Genomic DNA, 15803 nt, shown 5'->3' on the forward strand with positions numbered 1-15803 from the left:
TTCCTCTGAAAAATTTGATGAATACATAGCAGTAATTAAAGTTCCTGATTCTCCCTAAATTTATCCAGAATACCAATGACCAATGGAGCTACCATGGCTAAACTACTTGGGTTGTTTATTCAATACAGACAAAAGTATGGAAATTTGTCTACAAATATTATGTGGGCATTACCTGGAAGCCCATTCACCCAAAGACATCATCATTGATCCACAGAAATCAGCTTTTTTTTTAATGAATCTGAAACCTGGCCCACACAGAATCTGAAGCTGGCCCAGAAAATGAAGGGTTTTACCTACCAAATCCAGTGTGCAAATACTGAAAGAAATGACATTCTTTAAATGAACAGCTGAAGTGTAAGGTATTAAAGATCTCAAAGAACCAGGATAACATGATGCCAGAAAAGAAACAAATTCAATCTCTAGTACTGACTGAAATGCTATAGAAATTCTGTAAACTTTCTAATGAATAGTTTAAAATATTCATCTTAAAATAAACCTGATGGGTTATAAAACAGAACAAACCTAAATTTAGAAACTCTTAAAGTATAAAAATTGAAAGCTATGGAGAGGGGAAAGATAAACTGTACAGTTTTGTTTTCAACTGAAGTTTCATTGTAACAATGCTAAAATAATAATATCATCTTAAAATTTTTCATTTAAGGCTGTAAATGATTTTTTTAAAAGCTTGTAGCAGTGCGTCCAAATTAACAAAATCAGAAATGAAAAGGGAGACATAACTACAGATTCAGAGGAAATTCAAAAAATCATCAGATCTTACTATAAAAACCTATATTCAACAAAATTTGAAAATCTTCAGGAAATGGACAATTTCCTAGACAGATACCAGGTATCGAAGTTAAATCAGGAACAGATAAACCAGTTAAACAACCCCATAACTCCTAAGGAAATAGAAGCAGTCATTAAAGGTCTCCCAACCAAAAAGAGCCCAGGTCCAGACGGGTTTAGTGCAGAATTCTATCAAACCTTCATAGAAGACCTCATACCAATATTATCCAAACTATTCCACAAAATTGAAACAGATGGAGCCCTACCGAATTCCTTCTACGAAGCCACAATTACTCTTATACCTAAACCACACAAAGACACAACAAAGAAAGAGAACTTCAGACCAATTTCCCTTATGAATATCGACGCAAAAATACTCAATAAAATTCTGGCAAACCGAATTCAAGAGCACATCAAAACAATCATCCACCATGATCAAGTAGGCTTCATCCCAGGCATGCAGGGATGGTTTAATATACGGAAAACCATCAACGTGATCCATCACATAAACAAACTGAAAGAACAGAACCACATGATCATTTCATTAGATGCTGAGAAAGCATTTGACAAAATTCAACACCCCTTCATGATAAAAGTCCTGGAAAGAATAGGAATTCAAGGCCCATACCTAAACATAGTAAAAGCCATATACAGCAAACCAGTTGCTAACATTAAACTAAATGGAGAGAAACTTGAAGCAATCCCACTAAAATCAGGGACTAGACAAGGCTGCCCACTCTCTCCCTACTTATTCAATATAGTTCTTGAAGTTCTAGCCAGAGCAATCAGACAACAAAAGGAGATCAAGGGGATACAGATCGGAAAAGAAGAGGTCAAAATATCACTATTTGCAGATGACATGATAGTATATTTAAGTGATCCCAAAAGTTCCACCAGAGAACTACTAAAGCTGATAAACAACTTCAGCAAAGTGGCTGGGTATAAAATTAACTCAAATAAATCAGTTGCCTTCCTCTATACAAAAGAGAAACAAGCCGAGAAAGAAATTAGGGAAACGACACCCTTCATAATAGACCCAAATAATATAAAGTACCTCGGTGTGACTTTAACCAAGCAAGTAAAAGATCTGTACAATAAGAACTTCAAGACACTGAGGAAAGAAATTGAAGAAGACCTCAGAAAATGGAAAGATCTCCCATGCTCATGGATTGGCAGGATTAATATAGTAAAAATGGCCATTTTACCAAAAGCGATCTACAGATTCAATGCAATCCCCATCAAAATACCAATCCAATTCTTCAAAGAGTTAGACAGAACAATTGGCAAATTCATCTGGAATAACAAAAAACCCAGGATAGCTAAAGCTATCCTCAACAATAAAAGGACTTCAGGGGGAATCACTATCCCTGAACTCAAGCAGTATTACAGAGCAATAGTGATAAAAACTGCATGGTATTGGTACAGAGACAGACAGATAGACCAATGGAATAGAATTGAAGACCCAGAAATGAACCCACACACCTATGGTCACTTGATTTTTGACAAAGGAGCCAAAACCATCCAATGGAAAAAAGATAGCATTTTCAGCAAATGGTGCTGGTTCAACTGGAGGGCAACATGTAGAAGAATGCAGATCGATCCATGCTTATCACCCTGTACAAAGCTTAAGTCCAAGTGGATCAAGGACCTCCACATCAAACCAGACACACTCAAACTAATAGAAGAAAAACTAGGGAAGCATCTGGAACACATGGGCACTGGAAAAAATTTCCTGAACAAAACACCAATGGCTTATGCTCTAAGATCAAGAATCGACAAATGGGATCTCATAAAACTGCAAAGCTTCTGTAAGGCAAAGGACACTGTGGTTAGGACAAAACGGCAACCAACAGATTGGGAAAAGATCTTTACCAATCCTACAACAGATAGAGGCCTTATATCCAAAATATACAAAGAACTCAAGAAGTTAGACCGCAGGGAAACAAATAACCCTATTAAAAAATGGGGTTCAGAGCTAAACAAAGAATTCACAGCTGAGGAATGCCGAATGGCTGAGAAACACCTAAAGAAATGTTCAACATCTTTAGTCATAAGGGAAATGCAAATCAAAACAACCCTGAGATTTCACCTCACACCAGTGAGAATGGCTAAGATCAAAAACTCAGGTGACAGCAGATGCTGGCGAGGATGTGGAGAAAGAGGAACACTCCTCCATTGTTGGTGGGATTGCAGACTGGTAAACCCATTCTGGAAATCAGTCTGGAGGTTCCTCAGAAAATTGGACATTGAACTGCCTGAGGATCCAGCTATACCTCTCTTGGGCATATACCCAAAAGACGCCTCAACATATAAAAGAGACACGTGCTCCACTATGTTCATCGCAGCCTTATTTATAATAGCCAGAAAATGGAAAGAACCCAGATGCCCTTCAACAGAGGAATGGATACAGAAAATGTGGTACATCTACACAATGGAATATTACTCAGCTATCAAAAACAACGAGTTTATGAAATTCGTAGGCAAATGGTTGGAACTGGAAAATATCATCCTGAGTGAGCTAACCCAATCACAGAAAGACATACATGGTATGCACTCATTGATAAGTGGCTATTAGCCCAAATGCTTGAATTACCCTAGATCTCTAGAACAAAGGAAACTCAAGACGGATGATCAAAATGTGAATGCTTCACTCCTTCTTTAAATGAGGAAAAAGAATACCCTTGGCAGGGAAGGGAGAGGCAAAGATTAAAACAGAGACTGAAGGAACACCCATTCAGAGCCTGCCCCACATGTGGCCCATACATATACAGCCACCCAATTAGACAAGATGGATGAAGCAAAGAAGTGCAGACCGACATGAGCCGGATGTAGATCTCTCATGAGAGACACAGCCAGAAAACAGCAAATACATAGGCGAATGCCAGCAGCAAACCACTGAACTGAGAATAGGTCCCCTATTGAAGGAATCAGAGAAAGAACTGGAAGAGCTTGAAGGGGCTCGAGACCCCAAAAGTACAACAATGCCAAGCAACCAGAGCTTCCAGGGACTAAGCCACTACCTAAAGACTATACATGGACTGACCCTGGACTCTGACCCCATAGGTAGCAATGAATATCCTAGTAAGAGCACCAGTGGAAGGGGAAGCCCTGGGTCCTGCTAAGACTGAACCCCCAGTGAACTAGTCTATGGGGGGAGGGCGGCAATGGGGGGAGGGTTGGGAGGGGAACACCCGGAAACCGGGAAAGGGAATAACACTCGAAATGTATATAAGAAATACTCAAGTTAATAAAAAAAAAAAAGCTTGTAGCACACAAGTGCAATAGCAAAAGAAAACATCACCTTGAAATATCATCTAATCACACAGGCGTATGGCAAGGGATTAAAAGAAAAAACATGTATGTAGAGAATGAAGATGTAGTCCAATGGTAGAGAGTTTGCCAAATGTGTAGACTTTCTTGTGTTCCATGCACAGCCTGATAGGAATGAAAGCATAGGAGATCTATAAATCAGACACAAAATAACAACATGAAAGTAGTACCTCATTACCTATCAGGAATTTAATTCAATGGAAATGCATTTATTTTCCATTCAACAGCAACTTAATTGAAAAAGACATGCTAATTCTCTGTATTTATTTGGAAAAGACTAGATTTATATTCATGAGATATCCATAGCCTGAACTAAAGCAATTGACACACTTTTTGTGTGAATTGTAACTAAAAGATAGCAAAGTTGGGATTACTTAAACAAAAGAGAATAAAATTGATACAAGAAACAAATTGCCTACAAAATGATACACATTTTAAGATTTTCTTTTGAGACAGTGCTTCATTATGCATAGCTGGTTGGCTTGAAATTCACTGTGTAGACAAGGATGGCTTTGTACTCACAAGAATCTACCTACAGGCAAATGACACTACTATACCCGATATATTCTAAACTCACTGCATTCCTTTTACTTCTCCCTCTAGCTTCAAAGTGCTTGATTAAAGATGTTTACCATTGTATTGGGCCCAGGAAAAAGTATTTTAATGACAAATATTTATGATATTTATGTGCCTAACTTTAGAATAAGTGTATATAGACATACATAGTAGTAAACTTAAATGAAGATGTACAAATAGAAAAACACAAAGATAGGAAACTTTACTACTTAGTTTGAATAAAAGACAAAAAATCAATGAAACAAAATGTACCCAGGGTAGGTTTATGAGATAATCTGTCAAGGGGCAAAATATATTTACTTTTGCAAGCACATAAAGAATATTATTTAGGGTAGACAATCATTAGCTAATGAAACAAGTTAAAAATTTTTGAAAAAAGAAAAAAAAAAGAATATGGGCGGAGTTGGGGATTTAGCTCAGTGGTAGAGCGCTTGCCTATCAAGTGAAGGCCCTGGGTTTGTTCCCCAGCTCCGAAAAAAAAATTTTTTTTTGAAAAAAGATTGAAATAATATCAAGTGTTTTTCTGGTTGTAATAGAAATCTACTGTACTAGAAATCAGTAACGAGAAAAATAAAGAATGTTTCATAACTAAGTAACAGTGAAGCAAGACACTTGTTATACTGGTGCTAGTTCAAAGCAAAGGTGAAAAAAGAAGATATTTTTGGGCAAATATATGTAGAAATGAAACAATCATAAACTCATGCTATCTGACAAAAGTAGTACTAAGAGAAAAGTTTATATTAAAAAGAGCCATGAAAACAGTAAGAACAATTGGGAAATCTCAAAGAAATGAACTAACTTTAAACTTCAAAGCACAAGGAAATTATCAAGGAGAACACCAATGACTAATTGTTTCCTGAAAAATTGGAAAAATCCACCTCCAGTTCTTAGAAGCATATATCCACAATTCTAATATGAGGTCAATAAGACATAAAAGTTATAGCTACTTAAAAACTGAAATGACTGAATCAGCAATGTGAAACCTTTTATAAACAAAGAAAATTATAGGGCCAGATGATTGTATACATGGATTCTGTTTAAAAAAATTTTGGAAAATTTAAAACTACATCTCACTCGTCTTCTCCTTTCCCCCTCCTCTCTTCCTGCCAAGTCACTCCCACCCTCTACCTCCAGTGATTATTTTATTCCCCCTTCTAAGTAGGACTGAGGAACCCACACTTTGGTCTTCCTTCTCACCTTCATATGGTCTGTAAGTTGTACCATGGGTCTTCCGAGCTTTTTTCCTAATATCAACTTATCAGTGAGTACATACCATGTGTGTTCTTTTGTAACTGTGTTACCTCACTCAGGTTGATACATACCAAGGGTCAGAAAATTGAACAGAAGTATGTAGCAATGGGGAATGGGGAACTAGATGTAGCCAGGAGAAAGTCCCAGATGCCAAAAAAAAAGCAAGAAGCTCTCAGGACCAAATGGTGATAACATTAGCTAAAATATCCAACAAAGGATTGATGGATGGGTCATCACCACAAAATTTTAATCCAGAATTGCTCCTGTCTAAAGAAAATTCAGGGATATAATGTGGAGTAGAGAGTGAAGGAAAAGCCATCCACAGACAGTCCCACCTGGGGATCCATCCCATATACAGCCACCAAACCCAGACACTTCCTGGTGCCAAGAAGTGCTTGCTAAGAGGAGCCTGATATGGATGTCTCCTGAGAGGCTTGCTTACCTATACAGAAGCAGATACTTGTAGTCAACAATCAGACTGAGCATGTGGAGGAGTTAGGGGAAGGATTGAAGGAGCTGAAGGGGTTTTCAACCAGCTATTATTACAGAAATAAACGTTTTCTGATAAATTCTATTGACACATGACTTATAAAAGAATCTTAGCTCAACATTATTAGGGGTATGTAAGAGTTGCATGTAGAATTACACTTATAGTTCCAAGATTTAAAAATCCTGCTTTAATATCTTAGCAAATTAAGGATACCACAATTACCACATAAATGCCTAATAAAGCGTATGCTTATTTAAATAACTGATTATTTTATATTACTTTATCTGATTAATTTATTTTAGTATCATTTTTTCCAAAAAGTGTCACCAAGTATATTTTAGTATTTTGGGGACACACACTATATATCTATGTTCTCTCTCTCTCTCTCTCTCTCTCTCTCTCTCTCTCTCTCTCTCTCTCTCTCTCTCTCCCTCGCGCGTGCGCGCGCTCTCGCTCTCTTTCTCTGTCTCTGTCTCCTAGAGGCTACATATGCAGCTGGAGCCATGGGTCCCTCCATGTCTACTCATAGGTTGATGGTGTAGTCCTTGGGAGCTCTGGGAGGTCTGTTTGGTTGATATTGTTGTTCTTCCTATGAGGTTGCAACCCCTTGAGTTCCTTCAGTCTTTCCCCTAACTCCTCCACTGGGGTTCCCTTGCTCAGACTGAGGGTTGACTGTAAGAATCTGCATCTGTATAGGTAAGGCTCTGGCAGAGCATCTCAGGAGAACAAGGTTAGAGTTGTAATAAATCACTTGAGTTAATGAACTTAAATGGAGAATAAATTGAGGTTACAGCTAAGTGGTATATCTAAAAGCCTCGGGTAATATGTTTGTTATTTTGTGAGAGAGAATTCGAGTGAAAGACAGAAAAAAAAAGAAAGGTTGAGAGGTGAGAAAGAAAAAAGAAAATAAAAGGGTAAATAGGAAATACAAATGGGCATATAAGAAGTGTTGAAGGGGAGGGCAGAGCAGAATAGAGAACATGGGAGAGAAAATAACACTAAATACTTCTTTTTAAAGACATATGGACACCTACTAGTGTAAAAGATTCTGAAAGCACATCTGTACACATATATGAAAATGATTAAAATTGAGTATCTTATGTTTGGAAAATGATTACATGTTAACAGGTATCATACAAAATACGATTTACCTGAACATATATCTTACTGGAATTTTCATTTGATAAGAACTATATACAAATTTGGTATATTAATATATACTATATACATAGCTAGATATGTTACAAATAACATCAGTATATTTTGATTTGTTTGATAGTTTAAAACTTGAGTTTGTACATATGCATGACTTGTTCAGAAAAATAGCAAAGAACACTTTTGTAATATATTCTTTTGCTTCAGGCAAATGTCTGCCATTGATCAAATATATGTGTCCCTGTCCTAGTTCTAGATCTCAACCACATTTGTAACTCTGATAATTACAACTATAATAACCATATAAATTTAATCACTCAAATCTAAGGCTCTTGAAAAATGGAATGCTTTGTAATCCTATCATGATAATAGACATTAATAGAGTCTCTCCTGTTAACTAACTTAAATCTAATATCTCTCAAAATACCTTCATTTATCCACTGCTATGTGGATGGTATGCTACTTGTGTTTGTCTCTGATACTGGTCTCCGAGGGCATCTTAGTCATGGTCATCATCATTCTTCATTGACATGGTTCAAGAGCTGTTTCAAAGCTTCCTTTTCTCTTATCAGAATTCTCACCATTTATCTATCTTAGTGGGGTAAGCTTTTTTTAGTTCCTTTGTTGGATTATTTAGTTTAAAAAATATAATTTTTAATTAAATCTTTGAGACTGAATAAAATGCAATTTGAAAATATTTAAATTTAAGTTTCGAGCTGGTGAAATAGCTCAACAATTAAGGGTATTTGCTATTCCTCCAGAGGATCATAGTACTCACATTGTGTGGTTTAAAACTGCCTATGACCTCAACCCCAGGGGATCTGATACCCTCCTTTGGCCTACGTAGACACACACCCACAGTCACCACACCCCCCCACAGAAATAAAAAATAAATCTTCACATTTAATTTGAACTGGAATAATTTCCTACTGAGAATCTCAGATGCCTTCTCACACCACTCAGAGTGAATCCAAGATCCCATTGCCTTGCTAAGTTTATCTCTGATTACCTGCCCCTGCTCCTGTCACTCACTTGGCCTCAACAATTCGAGCCATTTTTCTATTCCTCAGTTGTAATAGATTACCTCACTACTTCAGATCCTTTGTACTTTTTCATTCCTTCAGTTTGACCATGGAGCTCTCTCATTTTATTTCAAGGACTTTCTTGTAAAATATTTCCATTTTGGGGGGCTGGGGATTTAGCTCAGTGGTAGAGCGCTTACCTAGGAAGCACAAGGCCCTGGGTTCGGTCCCCAGCTCCGGAAAAAAAAAAAAGAACCAAAAAAAAATATTTCCATTTTGAAGATATTCATATAGCTACTTCACTCATAAAATGCACTTTCTCTCATATTCGCTATTCTTTATCCCTATTTAAATTCATTCTTTACCTTGTCTAATATTCACTAGAATGCAAGCCTTGATGAAACTTGATGGAGGGTATTTCATCCCTCTTAAAACTAGGTACCCTCCACAACGCCTGACAAGCTGCCAGTGCTTAGCGTGTATTTGTTGATTAAAAAATGAAGACAGATTTGACCTGGTTCTTCACTTATGCCAAGGACAGACTTGTTGATATTGATGCTTTGCAGGAATAAAATCATTTCCTTTTGAGTCTGGGCTTTATCCTATAACTTTTATGAGCATATTGTGAATGTAGCCTGAAAAGATCATGAGTCTAGAAAGATGTACATGCTATATGCCATAACTGTGTGCCAATTTTTAAAAGAAATGTCAACGTTTGGGGAGCATCATCTTTCATTATGCTTTGAAACAGGTGAGGCTGAAAATGGGAGTCTGTTATCTGCACTGGTGCAGATCTTTATTTTATAGCTACTAATTCCTCAGAGGAGTAATAAAGGAGGGCAGCAAGACAATGATGAGCTTCAGACTCATTTTTGTGTGATGCCTTGCCAAGAACAACATTTATCAGGGCAATGCATACAGCACATGGGGTGGAGGGTGAGTGCCTGGCAATATTTGAATTTGTTGCCACCACCAAATTAACTGTGCTCAATTCTGTTGTCTTTCCAATTTTATATCCTTGATTACACATTCATAAAACTGTCCCTTCCGTTGAGCATAAATACAACTATTTCAAAAGATATAATTGTGCATGTTTATCAACCACCTAATTTGTTTTACTTGCCATTTACTAATTACATATGAAATATAAATGAATTGCACATCATATATTCTCTGTTAACTACTGAAAGAAAAACTTCTAGCAAGTTATAGTCAGTACAGGAGTTTCAAGAAGGACTAAGCCTTCTATCAAAACGTTCTTGATATACTTCGTTTTTCAGTACAGACAATGCTGGATACACAGATAATGACTTTTATGTTTTATACACATTCACCTTTACCCAGAAATGTTACATACACACACACGCGCGCGCGCACACACACACACACACACACACACACACACGCATGCATGCATGCATGCATGCACATGCACACATACACACACACACACACTGTTATTAAACTTTGAGACATTTTTCAAGCTTAATCAAGTACTTTATCCTAAGCTTTATATGAATTGACTTCATCTATTGAGAGATTGTTTGATTATATCAATAGTCATATTCATCATGTCCTTCCAGTTGTGCTTTTTCCTGAAATAGTAACCGCAATGTCAGATATTTAGCAGTCGAAAACAATAAAAAATGTTATGTCTCTATCCTGGAAGACAGAATCTCAATCCAGGTGTCTACGAATTTCTAAAGGTTGCCCAGTATTCTCAGAAATACTTTACCTTGTGTTTGTTTCAATCTAAGTTCTACTTGACCCTACTGAAAATTTGGAATAAAGCTGTCAACATTCTTAATTACTTATTCTGTATATGGCATTGTGATTACTATCTTTTCATATAAAGTGATATTTACAGGTTTCAGGGATCATGAAACAATTATATGACCGGTAAATCATTCTTTTCAGCTTGTCATGCTAAAGCACTCCCTGGCACATGATAAAAATGATATATATCCTGAGGTAGCCTTTTGTCTTTGTCTCGCAGTCTCTCTCTGTTACACACACCCATTGAATATACTTATTAAAATGGCCATTCCGACCTGAGTTGCCATGAAGCAATAGAACAATAATGAAGGAAAAACATGAATTTGTGTACAGATTAAGGTTTGAGTTTGGTGTGGTTCATTCTAAGCCTTTGTCACAAAAATAGATATGTAACATGTCTTTGCGTTTCTCATTTGGCTTTCTCTGCAGCGTAACAGTCCTCTCAACACAATATAATAGAATTTGATAGACTACATTTGTTAATTATTTGAGAAACACAGACACTTTTATTGCACCTACATATGTTAAAGTGGGAGAAATCTCTCTAACATTATACTTACAATATGCTTGTTACTAGTGTAGAGACTAACACTTCTAACCATGGAGAACAATATTTGAATATTTTCTGAATATTATGATAGAAAACATTTGAGGCTATGTAGATTACAATACCAGAGAAAACACTTTGTTAACTAAAATATTTATGTATAAACAGTTTGCAATAGCTGTGATTTTAATACTTATTTGAACTATGAACATTTGACAAAATATTTTATATCACTTGGTAACAAAATCTGAATACTATACACATTTCATATTTGATAGTCTGTTATTGTTAATTTTTAAAGACAAAGTCTCAAAATGATTTTGAAATTTCTATGCAGATTAAGTTATCATCAAACTCATTATCTCCCAAGGGCCAGCCACCATTTTGAGAAGAGTTTTGAGAGACAGGGTGTCTGGGAGTGGCAAAAAGAAATGGTTCAATGTCAAATAATGGGTATAATGACCTGTGTTCTGCTTGATACAGCTTTTCTAGTATGCTTCTCTCTACATTCTGCTTTCTCTCTGCTGGAGGTCTCACTGTCTATATTCTGCTTGCTAAGAAATTTTTCTGTCTATGTCCTGCTTGCTGGGTTGTGTGTGTGTGTGTGTGTGTGTGTGTGTGTGTGTGTGTGCGCACGTGCATGCACACGTGCTTGTCTCACTTCTCCAAGCACTTCTCTTTCTATCCTAAAAAAATTCTCATTTCCTGCAGAATGTAGGTCCAGTCTTTAATTTTACGTCCTAATCCAGTCATTTACTCCAGGTTTTCCTTTTGATTATCTTATGAATCAGCATCCACAACTCCAAGCCCTTTGAATTCTTAGAAAACAGCAAGCATATATTTTTTTCCTTACCATTGCAGAAGAATTCAGGTATCTGTCTGCCTTTGTTAAGCACAGACGATTCACTAGTTGGGTGGGAACCTGCCCTGAAATGATCATTTCCACCCAGCCTGGGGGTGGACTTCCTGTGTCACAGACTGACCTTGAACTTGGGAATCTGCTTGCCTTGGTATCTGCCTGTCTTTATATTTTTCTCACAAGCTGGCTCATAGTATAGATTGGTGAAGCCCCTCATATAATTCATATTGCATCCTTTTTTTTGCATAGTTGAGGAAGTATATATTTTCAAACACATGTATTAAGAGCTCTTTCCCATAGCTTTAATGGCTGTCCTGAAGGTCCAAGTGTTTACCATTTTGCAGGACATAGCTACAACCATTGACTCCTGGACTCAAGCTGTTTCTCATTATCGTGGAGTTATCAACATTAACAGAGAGGACTTTCCTTCAAAGTAAAGAGTCCTCCACAGGTAGTAGGTCCAGAAAATATGTACAATATTACACAAATAAGCCTTACATTCATAGCAGCCAACATTCTTGAAGACTTACACAGGGGCCCTGTCCCAGAGGTAGGAACCATGTCCTTTTCTACTACCAGGGGCATGCTGGACTCCACATGCTCTTACACAAGTCTTCACTTCTCTATTGAACTGTGTTATGTAGTGTATGGACTTCTACCTGCAGTCCAGCTTCCTTCACCACTAGAACCAAGTGCAGCAGCAGCAGCACCATAGTTACTCTGGTCTTGGACCAGGTCAGAAATCTGTGTCTACCCAAGACTTTCTATCTCTGTTCACTCACCATGTGTATGTCTTGGTTCCACTCCAGCAAGACTTCTTAAAACTTCTTAGCACACCTCGATGCCTTGGTATTTGGATTCAGGGAACTAAAAATTCACATCAAAAGTCAACTATCATTTCCATATGGAATGTAGGTAGGTCTTTCTAGATAATTTTCTTTTTTTCTTTTTTGTTGTCATGATTTTCTTCACTGAGGTCTTAATAATTTATCAATACATTTTCCCATCCCTGTAATAACTCTACAGTTGCCTTTTCTCTGGGGTTTTCTTTACTAAGTTATAATTATTATTTGCCTTTAGTCTCTCTAAATTGAGAGTAGTAGTTTTCTTTAAGATCTTACTTCTGTTGTTTTAAACATTATTTATTTTCACCTTATTTATCTCTGTCTTGGTTGTTAGGATAGAATTTTGATTTTTCAGACTTCATTTTTCTTCAGAGGTATTTTTGACTGAAGTTCCATTATGTATCATAGGCCCATCTGGAACTGACTACAATTCTACGTTATAATCCTGTTTTGTGATAAATTAGAAATTGTATTATTTAGTTTTCTACCAGTAAGTTATTAAAATATTTATCAACTCCTTAGCCAATAAAAACTAATGATAGTTTAAAAACATTGGTGCTTGGGGTTTCTGTTCAGAGAGTATGTGTTTCCCTTTTTTTTATTTTTTCTTTTATTGGATTTTTTTACTTATCCCCTTTCCCAGTTTCCTTTCCAGGAACCAACTATCCCATCCCAACCCACTGCTTTTATGAGAGTGTTCCCACCCAATCCCTCCGTCCGCTCCACCCTGGCATTCCCCTACACTGCAACATCAAGAAGGCCATCCTCTGCTACATATAGAGCTGGAGCCATGGGTCACTCCATGTATATGCTTTGGTTGGTGGTTAAGTCCCTGGGAGCTCTGGAGTGTCTGGTAGTTGATACTGTTGTTATTCCTATGGGGTTGCAAACCCCACACTTACCTCAATCCTTTTTCTAACTCCTCCATTGGGGACCTCATTCTCAGTCCAATAGTTTGCTGCAAGCATCTGCCTCTGTATTTTTCAGTCTCCGGCAGAATCTCTAAGGTATCATCTATAGCAGGCTCCTGTCAGCATGTACTTCTTGGCATCTGAAATTCTGTCTGAATTTGGTGACTATATATGGGATGGATCCCCAGGAGGGGCAGTCTCTGTATGGCCTTTTGTTCAGGCTCTGCTTCATATTTTGTCTCCGCATTTCCTCCTCTGAGTATTTTGTTTCCTCTTCTAAGAAGGAGTGAAGAATCCAAATTTTGGTCTACCTTCTTCTTGGGTTTCATGAGGTCTGTGAATTTTATCTTGGATAATTCGAGCTTTTGGGCTAATATCCACTTATCAGTGAATGAATACCATGTGTGTTTTTCTGTGATTGGTTACCTCACTTGGGATGATACTTACTAGTTCAATTCATTTGCCTAGGAATTTCATGATGCCATTGTTTTTAATAGCTGAATAGTATTCCGTTGTGTAAATATACCACATTTTCTGTATCCATTCCTCTCTTGAGGGACATCTAGGTTCTTTCCAGCTTCTGGCTATTATGAATAAGGCTGCTATGAACATAGTAGAGCATGTGTCCATGTTACATTTTGGAGTATCTTTTGGGTATATGCTTAGGACTGGCATAGCTGGGTCCTCAGGCAGCACTATGTCCAATTTTCTGAAGAACTGCCAGACTGACTTCCAAAGTAGTTATAGCAGCTTGTATTACCACCAAGAGTATTTGAACTTAGCTATTCTGACTGATGTGAGCTGTAATCTCAGGGTTGTTTTGATTTGCATTTCCCTGATGACTAAGGGTGTTTAACATTTCTTTCAGTGCTTCTCAGCCATTCAATATTCCTCAGTTGTGAATTCTTTGTTCAGTTCTGAACACAATTTTCAAATAGGGATATTTGGTTCTCTGGTGTCTAACTTCTAGAGTTCCTTGTGTATATTGGATATTAGCCTTCTAGATGATGTAGGAATGGTAAAGATCTTTCAACAGTCTGTTGGTTGCTGTTTGGTCCTATTGACAGTGTCCTTTGCCTTACAGAAGCTTTGCAATTTTATGAGGTCCCATTTGTTGATCTTAGAGAGTAAGCCATTGGAGTTCTCTTAAGAAAATTTAACCTGTACCCATATGTTCGAGGCTCTTCCCCACTTTCGTCTCTATTAATTTCAGTGTATCTGGTTTTATGTGGAGGTCCTTGATCTACTTGGACTTAAGCTTTGTACCAGGCAATAAGAATGGATAGATTTGCATTCTTCTACATGCTGACCACCAGTTGAACCAGAAACATTTGTTGAAAACGCTGTCTTTTTCCCACTGGATGATTTTAGTTCCTTTATCAAAGATTGAGTGACCATTGGTGTGTGGGTTCATTTCTGGGTCTTCAGTTCAATTCCACTGATCTACTTCCGTGTCTCTATACAAATATCATATAATTTTTATCATGATTGCTCTGTAAAATAGCTAAAATTTAGGGATGGTTATTCCCCAGAAGTTTTATTAATTTTGATAATAGTTTTCTTTATCCTGTGTTTATGGCTATTCCAAATGAATTTGCAAATTGCTCTTTCTAACTCTATGAAGAATTGAGTGGGAATTTTGATGGAGATTGCATTTAATCTGTAGATTACATTCAGCCAGATGGCCATTTTGACTATATTAATCCTGCCAATCCAGAAGCATGGAAGACATTTCCATCTTCTGATGTCTTTAATTTCTTTCTTCAGAGACTTGAAGTCCTTCTCATAAAGTTCTTTCACTTGCCTGGTTAGAGTTACACTAAGAAATTTCATATTATTTGTGGCTATTGGAATGGGTGTCATTTTCCTAACATCATTCTCAGCCTGTTTATCCTTTGAGTAGAGGAAAGCTATTGATTTTTCTGAGTCAATTTTATATCCAGGCACTTTGCTAAAGTTGTTTATCAGCTGTTGTTCTCTGGTATAATTTTTTGGGGTCACTTAAGTATATTATCATATCATCTTCAAATAGTGATATTTTGATTCTTCCTTTCTAATTTGTATCCCATTAAATTCCTTTTGGTGTCTAATTTCTTTGGCTAGGACTTCGAGTAATATATTGGATAGATAGGAAGATAGTGGGTAGTCTTGACTAGTCCCTGATTTTAGTGAAATTGCTTCAAGTTTCTCTCCATTTAGTTTGGTGCTGGCTACTGGTTTGCTATGTACAGCTTTTACTACGGTTAGCTATGGGC

Source organism: Rattus norvegicus, chromosome X (assembly GCF_021556685.1).
Source record: "Rattus norvegicus strain SHRSP/BbbUtx chromosome X, alternate assembly SHRSP_T2T, whole genome shotgun sequence".
NCBI lineage: Eukaryota > Metazoa > Chordata > Mammalia > Rodentia > Muridae > Rattus > Rattus norvegicus.